General features: G+C 39.0%; 1 long non-coding RNA gene across 2 annotated transcripts; it reads left to right on the top strand.

The window, feature by feature from the left end:
• Nucleotides 1-2080: 2080 nt before the first annotated feature.
• Nucleotides 2081-10643, top strand: LOC132683755 (uncharacterized). Of its 2 annotated transcripts, none has more exons than XR_009612362.3 (3): nt 2081-2315; nt 7453-7541; nt 10207-10643. It is a non-coding gene; the product is annotated as an uncharacterized LOC132683755 (long non-coding RNA). The 2 variants fall into 2 exon arrangements; XR_009612363.2 differs by lacking the exon at nt 10207-10643 and adding an exon at nt 8812-9046.
• The last annotated feature ends 471 nt before the right edge of the window (nt 10644-11114 follow it).

Here is an 11114-nt window from a genome sequence, read left to right as displayed (position 1 = left end):
CTTTTGGGATGAGCACTGGGTGTTGTATGGAAACCAATTTGACAGTAAATTTCATATATTAAATAATAAAAAAAAATAAAAAAATAAAAAAATAAAAAATAAAAAAAAAAAATAAAAAAAATAAAATGCTAGTTCCTCGTATATTACTGTGATTTTACAGTGTGTCTTTGGGCCAATCCCCAGCAATAGGGCCATTTCCTCAGTGACAGAATGAGGATAACACTTGATATCTACCTAATAGGAATAGAATGGTTACACATACAAACACTCTCTTCTAAATGATACTCTCTTGTGGTACCAAAAAAATGGGGGCGTGGGGGCACACTGCTGCAATAATACAATAATATGCTGTCATTATTACTGGTGTCTTTATTCCCATTTCCCCTATTGTTCCACAGCAGGGTGAACTAGAATTACAGTGAGGCCAGCAGAACAGAAGTAGAGAGCACTGCCAGCAGAGCCAAGGTGTAGAGCATAAGGGAGTTACAGCCACCACAAGGAAAACTCAGGGCTCCATTCTCATAATCACAAATCGGGTTTTCCTTTACTATAAAATAGCAGTATAGGTACACAGCTGGTGTAATGTACACACAGTCTTATTTCTCATATATTAAATTCTCAGATAAGAGCTATGCATAAGCAAATCTATAACATTTCAAAAGTATATAATTTATTGAGTGAAGAACTCTTTTAATTAATTTTAGACCTTTATAACAATGGAGTACACAATGATCATTTCTTAAGTTATTAAATAGTTTGAAGTTTTAGAGCTGGAGACAATTGCAAGGTATATAGTCAAAACCCTTGAGGTTGATTGGTTCAGCCTTGAGGTTCTAACAAGTCAAAATAATCTGAAGGTAAATATTTTCTCTTACATTTTGGGGAACTTCAGATATGGTGACTTGATTGCCACCCCAGTGGTCTGTTTAAAACATTTACATTTCCTTAAACACAGTAAATGAACCCATCCAACTTTCACATACCTATTTTTCTGGAAGATATAAATTTGCCAGAATCTCCCTCCCCATTTTGGAAGGGAGTTGAAGGATCAGATTCCTTAAAAGCATCTTATTTTATGTGAAGATCATATGTCTTCCTCTGTGGAAATGTGTTTTGTCTGTGTATTGTAGAAGAAACTTCCATGGCCAGAAACATAAGCTTACCATCTCCAGATGAATCAGATGCACCCTCATTATTCTTTTCTCCTATCATTTGTAGAGTTTAAGTTTACCCAAACTTGGATTACTTTGGTTACCAGGAAATGTGAAGAATGTCTCAAATCACATAGGAACTCTTTGCTTCTCTGTTAAAACAAAACAAAACAAAACAAAAAAACCTTGAGGGCAAAGGTCATATTTATTCACCTTGTCATCCTAGTGCCAAGAATACTCATTGTCTGGTCACTAATAACATTTAATGAACAAAAGAGGTGTAAACTCAAGCAATTGCTTTAAAAGTTGCTCTGTGACAAGTGTTCAAACTGAATGTTCTAGAGGAGAAAGACATTTAAAATTTCATAGACTTTATTAAAGAAGATCAGATTTCATGTTTCAAACCTTGAAAAATATGGGAAACTGAGGCTGTGTTAATCATGGGACAAGATGCAAGAACAAGAGTGAGGCTGTGGAGCAGCCATTGGTGGTACAATCAGGAGGAGGGGAGAGTTGGGGCTAAGGTCCTGCAGGGGTCAGTAGAAAATTTCTTGTCCTTCAGTACCTTTCACAGGAAAGATAATGTAAATGGGAACCTTAGAAATGCATATTTCTGGGGCGCCTGGGTGGCGCAGTCGGTTAAGCGTCCGACTTCAGCCAGGTCACCATCTCGTGGTCCGTGAGTTCGAGCCCCGCGTTGGGCTCTGGGCTGATGGCTCAGAGCCTGGAGCCTGTTTCCGATTCTGTGTCTCCCTCTCTCTCTCTGCCCCTCCCCCGTTCATGCTCTGTCTCTCTCTGTCCCAAAAATAAATGAACGTTGAAAAAAAAAAAAAAAAAGAAATGCATATTTCTATTATCCAATGGACTGAATGCCGCCCCAACACAAGAGCTTGGAATTTTGGCTCCGTTGGGATGGAAACGAACAGAGAGAAGATCAACAGTAAGAAACAGAGCCCTAAGAGAACAAAATATGGATAAGCCAGAAAGAAATAAACATTTTGTTAACATCGAGATTGTATTGGATAACAAAGCAAACAGCAAGTTGACTTAAAAACAAAACACACACATACAAAAACGCTTTTGTGACAAACAGCTTCTTCTTGGCACACGTTACCTTTTCTCCTTCTCCTCAACGGGAAGCTTTTTTCACAAGAATATTTTGGGGTAAGTTAGAGTTTTATTAAAGTTGGTTTTATTTAAAGTATCCAGTTGCCAAAATATGCAATCTTACTTTCTGGTGAAAAACAGTTGGAAAAAATTTGGGATTCCATGAAAAACTAACGGATAAAGAGCTATTAGTATTTCTTATTTGCAGAAATATGGTGGATTCAATATTCTAAACAGTCTCTCCCTAAGGAGGGAATATTTAATAGAATAAATAGAAATATAAAAATATCTTTTATAAAGTGTCAACAGATTGGTACAGAATTAAGGAATATGAAAAACTCCCCAAATTATTTAAAACCAGGAATGCCAAATAAGTAGGCACCAAATCAACCTGTCAGTTTCTGTGGAACACTGGATATTCTCAAGTTACTTCTTTGGGAGCTAATACGAGGAAGAAATAAATGTACAGCCCATCCACCTAGGGAATCTATATCACTGCACAAAATTTTGACTTCTTCAGGATATTAAAAACAAAAACAAAAAAAGGAACATTGCCAGAAAAGATGATGTCAAGGAAACATGCCTTCTCAAACTTGGCACTAAGTTATGGGGAAATGAAGATAAATTCTTTTCTGAGAGTACATAAACATAAACTAGTCTGGTCTTCATATTTACTGTCTCCATTCAAGTTAGTTGTGTGGTCCAAGGAAACCCCAAGCACAGAATTTAATTTCTCAGTAGGATTAGTCATACTTCCAGGATACCGAGAAAATAACACATCAATCCTTACTGAGAAACTGAACAACCCAGAATTCTAGGAATTTCCACAGAGAGAACTCCAAGAAAATGGAGGATCTCCATACATGCATAAAAATACAAACCACAAATAATAATGAAAACATATTATGAGTAAGAACTAGCAGAAGTAGACTCACAAACATCTCAGATATCAGAATTAACAATCAGAGTGAAAAGCAAGTATGTTTAAAGAAATGAGATCCTTGAAAATGAGCTGGGAAAAGGAGATTTTAAAGAATGACCAAGAGATTTAAAACACAACCAAATAGAATAAGTAGGAAAAAATACAGTACATAAAATGCAAAATTCAGAATATGAGTTAAAAATCTGATTAATTTTATTTACGCTGTCTACACTAGAAATATAATTTGAAGAAAATTTCCAAAATGTATTCCAGGAGGACTGATTTATGAATACAATAAAGAAGAGACATGGAGAATAAAATGAAAAGTCTAACATTTGTCTGATTGCACTTCTAGAAGGACTTGGAAGCATGACGAAAAGATAGATAGTAGCGAAATATTTTTTGTAGTTATTAAAAAGCCAAGACTCCCAATCTAAAGCAATAAAAATAAAAATAAAACCACATCCTCACACGTTATAAATGTTGAAGAAAGACTATAAAAAGTAGTCAGAAATGAAAGATAGTTTACAAAATAAAGGCAATTAGAATGATGGTTGAACTCTTAAGGGTATCATAGAAGGTAGAAGGCAATGAAATGATATATTTAAAGTGGGGGAGAAAAGAGAACTTATCATTCTATACCTAGATACATACTCAAGAAAAAGAGCATTCAAAACTGTTTTACAACCAGAATAAAGCCACTAAGTAAATTCTAATAAATGTTATTCAAACAGAAGGGAAATGATCCCAGATATAGAATCTGCAATATAAAAAGTAAGGCCTAGCCTCTAGCACATACCTCATTTAGCAGCATGACAGTGCAAAATGCATTGCTCAGATCTCCCTTTGAGGGCCTGTAATGAGAAGTGCAAGTCATTGACAACCAGTAGTTGTAGCATCTTCAGGATTTGTTGCTGTATTTGAATCAGACAACCCTACCCCGACAGCTCCCAATGACACAGAGAAACAGGAATACAAGAGTGTGGATATTTTGTCCAGTACAAGCCTCCTGTGATAGACAATCTTTGCTCTGGAGCTTTCTGTCAGGCTCATTGAGACTCTCAAAGCTGCACCTCTGTTGCATGCTATTCCTATCCAATCCCCATTTCTTCCCTGCCTTGTTTCATAAGTGTCAGACCTGAATTGTAGTCTAAAGGCTTTCCCTATTCCTGCTTCTTTACCCCTTTATGTCTCACAGCCATTACCAGCAATAAAATTAATGCATTTCTGGATGTCTTGGTGATGTTACTGGACACAGAACTATTTCCAAACTTAGATTTGACTGCTTGCCACTCAAAGATCAATACTAGAGAAAAGTGAGGTGGGAAAGGAAAGGTTGCTTTATTTGGAAAGGCAGCAATCTGGGAAGATAGTAGACTAATATCTCAAAGACCATCTTCCCCATCCTGGCAAATCTAGAGTGTTTTAAAGGGAAGGCATGGGAAAAGGGAAGGGAGCTGCATGTAAGAGAAGCAGGTGCCCAGGTGGTTAGTCATAAGTTGACATGACCCTGAACAGAGTTGTGGACATCCATGGCAGCTGTTTTCGAATGTAGTCAGCCCTTATCTTCTGGTAAAGTGGCCCTTCATTCCTCAAGACTAGTAGTCTGCAAGTGTCAAAGAATGTAAGACAGTTCTGCTACAGATGAAGGGACTTAGGTCAGTAAGCAAGGAGTTCATAAGCTTGAGGCAAGTTAACCCTTAGACTAGTTGAAGTGCTGTTAGTGCTGCTTCTTAAAAGGCATAACCTAACACAATTGGTACTTGGAGTGGCCCAAGAAAGGTGGTAAAATGGGGTTTGGGAACTGGTTCAGTCACCAGCTGGGTAGTGATGAGGTTTGGGGGTAATTGGGGGTTCAGAGCTGACAGCCAAGAAAGAATTCTCGAAGACATCTTTGGTGTAAGAAGGTGATTTTATTAAAACATGGGGACAGGACCCGTGGGCAGAAAGAGCTGCACTATGGTCGTGAAGGGTGACTGGTTATATACAGTGGAGTTATATATATATAAGAGGAAGTTTCTTAAAGGGATTTTCATATGCTAACAACTCATAGATTTCTAGAGGCCTGGCTATTATCTAGCTAAGGTTGTTTTTCCCTCTAGCAAAGCATTAACATTAAGACAGTAGGGAGTTTCTGGACATTAGGCTATTGATAAGATTGTCTTTTTCTTGTAATTGTAGTAAGATATTTGTAAACTGATAGAGGTTCTATTGGTTTAAACATTTGTTTTCTGTCCTGTCCTTAGTTCTTGGGCAGCCAGGAGTGCCTGAGGAATATCACACATATCCCTCCTGGGGAGTAGGGGGTGAATATGCTAGTTTGTGCTTTGCCCTCAGCTTGCTTTATGGTCCCTCGTCAGGTAATAAGGACTTCATTCTAAGTGGCATGTGCGGCAAGGCTACTCCCTGACACAAGGCAAAAGGAAGCCCAAGTGCTAACAACAGTGGGACTATTCAACATATATAAGATAATAAGGGTAACAATACATACAAGGAAAGTAGAATTGGCTGGCTATTGCTGCTTCATTGATGAACTACACAGGGGAAATGATACACTGTAGGGCAGTTAAAAAGTTTAAAAGTAAGTGTGAGAACCATGGGGGCTGTTTAATAGTTTAGAAAGAGGCCCTTTTATTCTTCAGAAAGAGATCAGGCACAACTGAGAAACAAACACCTAATCTGACAGTCAAGGTTAGGAGGGTTCAAAGACTATTGAAAACTCATCCAACAGAGGGTCTACTATGTTAAGGATAAAGCCATGTTGGGGGGAAGTATGGCAAGAGGGTATCTAGATGGTTGGGTGTCCCTGAGGACAGTGTCTCTGTGGACACCCTGAATCAGAGCCGAGAAAGTTGGCCATCCCCTCCCTATTGAAGGCTAATGTTGACTTCATACAGCAAGATACTTAGAAGGTTTCTTCCTCACAAGGCATCTGGTGCCCACCTCAAGAAATGTCCCCATTTTGTGTTGTTGAGAGGAAGAATTTTCTATACTCTTCAAGGTCCTTCTAGGTGGACTAAGAATCAAATTGACATGAGACAGGTTAAAAAGAGAAAACCAAATTTGATAGCATACATTTGGAGAATCCACACAGATATGGGAATTCCAAGGATAGTGAAGCAACATGACACAGGAGCTAAGGAGAGGGGTAGAGTCTGATGATACAAAGGGAAGGAAGACCATTAGCAGGAAGGTGAAAGGTGATTTTTAGAAAAGAAACATTACCCTGTTATGCAGATAAGTTTCTCAGTAAAGAGGAATCTCTATTAATAGCTTTCTTCCTGGTACAGGCAGGCAGTTGAGGGGGGTTGAGTAAAGAACTTTTCCTGACTCTGCTGGGTTTTGATTGTTTTTAACTCCAAACAGTGTTCATGCCAAACTAGCCCATCTTGGGGCTGCCTGCCCTCGGCCCCTACAGCTCTGGTTTTAAGGCTGATAACTAGGGTTAAATGCCAGCATGAGCCATCTGGGGTTATGCCAGGTTTGCTAAGAAAGGATAGAGATTAGATCGCAAAGGAACCGTAAGAATTATATAGCTTTTATTAACAAGACCAAGGGGTGTATCCATTGTAATGGATTTTGAGAGTTTAACCAAGGGTGCCAGACTGGATAAATGAGAGTTTATTTACTTGAGGGCTCCTAATGGGATATGGCAAGGACCCTAAGTTTGCAGTGAGCATGCTGCTAGATGGTTCTTAGGAACCTGGGGAAGTGCTGGTCCATCTATACTGTGTGAAGGAAAAAGGTCTGAGTTGCTGAGACACGCATTGGAAAAAGGGATTAAAAGGCTCAGGGGAGTAGACTTGCTGGAATGAACATATTATATGAGGCCAGAATACTCACCACAGGATTATGCTCCACAGCAGGGTTCAGAATACACCACCATTCAACAAGCCATTAGGAATGTGCTGGAGAAAGGGACACTAGCATCTCTAAAAGGCATTTCCTTTCCTCTTCAAGTCAGGGCTAAGAGGAGGAAACATGGTCTCAGGATTTGGCTTATTAATAACACAGGCTAATGGGGGGTAATAGGAGAGAGGTGGGGGCTTAAATACCACAAACCAGGGGGTCAAATTTAGCTTCATGACCAGCAAGTTTGGAGGGGCAGCTAAGGGGGCTTAGCCTTCAAGGAATTGCAGTGTCTCTACAGACAAAATAGACTAGCAGTTAGTGAGGGTGCTGCTTACTACATACAAACAAAAGAAGTCAAGAATAAAAGAGCAGGAGGCTGAAGGTGGTCATCTCATTTTAAAGTCTTATTATTTTTCTCAGTTCCTGGACCCGAATAGTTTTTAAGATCTGGAACTCACTGGCTACGGAAATGACTGGGTCCTCAGGAGGAAGGACTTTGCAAAACCATGGTAGGTACCTACTAAGGGTTCCACTAGTCCTTTCCCAACAAGATTAATGGCCATTTACTTGAAAAATGGGGAAGGGGAACACCCAGACATTTCAAGGACTTTTGGACAAAGGTTCATCGTTGACACTGATACCCACAGAACAGAATAAAGTTTCCACTGCTAGAGTGGGGCACGCAAACCCCAGCTACTAAATAGATTGCACTGACTTACAGTATATCCACTCAGTCTGTTCTATATCTGTTCTACATGCAGTCATCATTTCCCTAACCCTCAAATGTATAATCCTCAACTGACATACTTGCCAGTTGGTATAACCTTCACATTGGGTCCTTGTTCTATTGATAGGAGCTATCGTAGAGGGGAAGGCCAAGTGGAAGTCCCTGAAATACCCCCACCCCAGGTATGACAAGGAAATATAAAACAATTGCACATTCCAAAAAGGATACAAGGGCGGTGGTCTCTATTATATCTTCATTTAACTTGCCGCTCTGGCCCTAGAGAAATTGACTGGATCCTGGTAAATGACCCCCCTCCCCGCCCCTGCCCCATAGTCTACTACACCACAGACTATACAACCAACTAGGAGCCCCTGCCACAGTCACTGTGCTGGATGTGGTAGCACTGCTAGCAGATTAATAAGGCTTCAAAGTACATGGTTTGAAACCATGGATTTAACAATGTTTTCTTTTTTGTCCCAATCAGAAAACTTTCATTCATATTTGCATTTTGTAAAGACAAAATTCCTTTACAGTTTTCCTCAGGGACAGTTCACAATCTGATCATCTGTCAAGTAGTCTGCAACATATCAGTTGTGTTATTGCCCCAAAGCCACCGGCTATGGCAAGGCTATGGTTATTCCAACCAACCTCCTACCTGAATCCCTACTCAGGAAGAGAGGTATATAGGAACCCTAAAAAGCTGCTTCCATTGTGTTCAGTGAATCTGCAGAGTATAAGCGTGGACTGTGACAGCAATGTAGTTTCACAGTACCTCCTCTAAAGAGAAAACCCACCATGATTTCTACCCGTGCACTTAGCTGACAGCCTCCAAGGACTGTGCTTTTGAGATCCGCCACAGTGTTCAAGTCAAGAACCAGAGTTCATTCTCAATTCTCATTTCTTCTCTTCTTTGACAAGTATTGTCCCTGCTTCACAGACTAAAGACTTTACCTGACTGCTCCTTCCTCTCTCTTGCTTTTATATTTCAGAGGATCATTACTTCCAATAAAGCTCTTGCGCTTCTAATTTCTTCTTGACATTTGTTTTCCCAGAGGTCTTGGAGTAATATGATCATCTACAAATCTGAAGTGCCACATGCAGTACAGCCCCTGTTGCTCATTGAAGACATCCATCACTCTCTGTTAAGGATGAACTAATTGTCAAATACTGTTATTTTCTCCTCTTTATATTCCTATCTATTGATTTAACATTCTTAATCCAGTAACATGATTAACTTGAACTAATGAAAGAGAAAGAATCTCATGGTTATTTTTCTATACTTTGAGAAGTATCTATCCCAGAAAAAAATCTTTTGGACATGCCCACACCAGATTATGACTGTTTTGTTATTGATGGGTTTTATCTTAAAAGGGAAAAGTAATAATACCAGATGGACATGCAGTAACTATTCTAGATTCTCTTGTAGAACCCTATCCCTTAACAGAAGCCAAATCAGTTCAAGTGGTTGAACTTGTGGTCATACAAAACGCAAGTTAAATTGCCAATAAATAAAACACACATACACACTGATCACTGATATGCTTTTGAAATAGTTCATTAGTAGTTCAGTCGTTCATGATTTTGAAATGCCATAGAAACACAAATGTTTTCTGCCCAAGAAGGTTGTTATCAAGATAGAGGTCTATAGTAAAGGAGATTGCAATAGCAGATCACCCTGCTAAACAAACTGTTCTAACACAAATACTCCCTTACAAAACAGATAAGTAAAGTCCGTTAAGAAGTTCAAAGAGTCCATAAACAGGAGCATAAAATTAGACCGTGCATTTTGGAAAAAAGTGGAAATCATCAAGTTTTAAAATTCATGAGGATAAGATCTGTCAAATCCAGGAAGGATGCCTAGTGTTTCCAGACAACTTCAAATCGACCTTGCTAAAATCCTCCATGATACACTTCATTACAATTTGGACAAATTGCCTCTGATACTAAATAGTAACAGGAAAACTTTTCTAAAATAAGAGAGGATATGCCCAGTTCATGCTTCACTATAATTAACATAATACTAAAAAGATAAAAAGAAAAACCTATAAAGGTGATATACACCAAAACATGAATGACAGGATTAGTTGAGCATCTCCAAATGAATTTTATAAACTTGTCTGCCTAGACAATAAATATGTAGTAGTAATACAATATTTATTTTTTGGAAGGGTTGAAACTGTAGCAATAACAATGGCATAACTTAAGAAAAGAGACTCTACAACTTCATGATTTCTACCTAGGCCATACTAATATATCTATTCTAACCACTCATAAAGAAAGATATTTTGCAGGGGCAATTATTCAAGGTTCATGAAAGACTTTATCCTTGACTCAGAAACTTCACTGTCCTTCTTAATTCCCAAGCCTCTGGAAAAGTGAGAAAATTCTTAACAGAATTTTTAACAACTGCTAGAAACCTTAAACCTTAAAATGGCATTCAATTGCAGGTCGATGCTGATGCAAAATCCTCGGAGAAAGCAGACAGTGGAATGAAGTAGACATTTCGGCCCCAAATCATCTGAACAAGCTATACAGAGTCATTAATTGCCATCCTCTCCATTGCCCAAGGATTGGGCAAACAAAGGAAAACTGGATAGACTGGAGGCTACTATGACAGAATTATTCCCAGATGCACCTCCCATGAAGGGAGATCTTGCTAAGACAGTAACCCATCTCTGAGAAATAGTTGATTCAAATCTTTCTGAAGACTCCCAGGTAAATCTAGGAATTCAGTCTTGCTGGACATGAAACCAAGAGATAAAATGCAAGTCCAATTTTAAATCTCCTTATGTTCAGTTTTTAAGGTACTACAGAGGCAGGATAGAAGTGGGCAAGGGAACCTGAGCTGACTCAGAATTAAAGACAGTAAAAGCATCAAGCCATCAAGAAGTTGGTGTAAACACACCCTCTCGACAGCTATCTCCCAGCCTTGGAGTTCCTGTCTGTCTTGGCCCTGGGGATCCCATGAGGCCCAACCTGATTTATACCATCACATGCCAACCTGACTCAAGCCCTGTACAACTCTGTTCTGAGCCTTTCAGGAGAATGAAAGAACTTCAAAAGAAAAGATCTAAAGACCAAAGGCCTGTGGACTAGAACTTCTCAAAACGATAAGAGGATTCTTCCCAGGATTATACTGCAATATCTGCAATTAAGAGTTTATCTGCCCTAAAGGTGAGCCTGATTGTTACTACTTCCTGGGCCAAAATACCCAAGGCATTAAGAGTCAAATAACCCTTTCTAGATATCAGCTCAAGATTTGAGGGCTTCTTTGTTTGTCCTGTAGCTCTCCCCATTAAGAATCACAAAGAACAAGTATAGGGGTCATTTTGAAATTTATTTTTATAATTGAACT

Source organism: Panthera onca, chromosome C2 (assembly GCF_046562875.1).
Source record: "Panthera onca isolate mPanOnc1 chromosome C2, mPanOnc1 haplotype 2, whole genome shotgun sequence".
Lineage (NCBI taxonomy): Eukaryota > Metazoa > Chordata > Mammalia > Carnivora > Felidae > Panthera > Panthera onca.
Note: the sequence above shows the minus strand (reverse complement) of the source record. Positions and strands in the feature narration are given on the sequence as shown.